Genomic DNA, 1,685 nt, shown 5'->3' with positions numbered 1-1,685 from the left:
CTTCCTGATCATAGGAAAATCCTAGACCAGTCTTTGTCTTGGCGGGAATCTGAGCGTTAAAGATCTCAGAGGCTTTAAAAGAAGTTTTACACCACCCTTCAATGGTAGCTTTCTCAGCCTTGAGTTCAGCGATGGCTCGCTCACGCTCAGCGATAGCCTTTTCATGTTCAACAATGATGGTTTGGTTTACAATAACCTGATCTTTAAGATTTTCCTCAACAGAGGCCAGTTCTTTGATCTTAGAATGGCCAATCTTCAATTGTTCATGAAGATCAACATTAAGCATTTCAGCTTTTGATTTGCCATTGAGGGCATTGTAAAGGTCAATCGTCAGAGTATCTAGTGCAGAAAGACTAGAAGAAGAAGAAGAAGAAGAAGAAGAAGAAGAAGAAGAAGAAGAAGAAGAAGAGGGTTCATTCAGGATACATACCTGAGTAGAAGAAGATAGCTCTGATGATGTGGATGCTTCAGAAGATCCTTCATCAGCATTAATGGCCATCATGCAGACGTAGGCTTTATCTTCTTCATCAGAAGATGATTCATCAGATGATTCAGCCCAGTCATGCTCTTCAGCAACAAGACCTTTAGACTTTTGCTGGTTTTTCTTCATCTTCTTGTACTTCTCCTTCAGTTTAGAATATTTTTCATCTACGATCCTGGAGGAAGGAACTTTAGAGGATGGCATCACAGTCTTCTTCAATCTGTATTCACCTGCAAAGTGTCCAGGCCGGTGACAATTATAGCAGACACCTGAAGCCTTGTCTATTCTTTCAGACTTTGGCCTTTCCCTTAGGGATAGCTGAGGAGATCTGCGGAATTTACTCTTATTGGCGAACCTCCTAAATGACTTAGTTAGGAGTGACAAGGACTCATCAAAATCTGTTAAATCAGATTCTGGAATGTCCTCAGAAGAGTCTATCTTCGTGATGACCACGGGAGGAAGAGAAGAAACAAAAGGAGTAGAAGTATCAACTGAAGAAGATTCAGAGATCAAAGCTAAAGGAGAGCTTTTCATTTCCCTGGATTCTTTTACAAGATTCCTTTTCAGTTGACGAGATTGCTCATGGTTAAGCAGAATCCCGTATAAATACGAAAGAGAAAGAGTGGACATGTCATTTGACATCTTGAGACACATGAAAAAGGCATCCCAAGACTCAGGAAGACATTCTAGAAACTTAGTCAAAGTTTCAGAATTAGAATATTCCCCGTCAACAGCCCTAAGATCAATAAGAAGGCAATTAAATCTCTAATGAACTTCAGACAGCGTTTCAGACTTTCCACAGAGAAAGCTTTCGTACTGTCTTACTAGATTGATCTTTCTAGTCTCCTGAACCTGAGTGGTTCCTTCATATTGGACACATAGAGTATCCCATATGGATTTAGAAGTTTTGAGTTTCATCACAGAGTGATAAATCTCATCAGGAAGAGACATAGCTATTATAGACCGAGCACATGTGTCTATAGCTATTTTCTTCTTGTCCTCATCGCTCCACTGATGTGGAAGCTTTGGAATCTGCCGTTCTGGAATCGCGGCAGTCGTAGCTGTTGTTGGAACAGCCGGAACAATAGCAAATGGAATATATGGTCCATTTTCTATATAGTGTGAAATTTCAGGATCCACACCTTCTAGAAAGAGGGACATCCGGTTCTTCCAGAGACTAAAGTTGTCACGGACAAATCGGGGA

This window comes from Cynara cardunculus, unplaced genomic scaffold (genome assembly GCF_001531365.2).
Source record: "Cynara cardunculus var. scolymus isolate 2C unplaced genomic scaffold, CcrdV1 Un_Scaffold_1165, whole genome shotgun sequence".
NCBI classification, from domain to species: Eukaryota; Viridiplantae; Streptophyta; class Magnoliopsida; order Asterales; family Asteraceae; genus Cynara; species Cynara cardunculus.
This window is presented reverse-complemented; position numbering follows the sequence as displayed.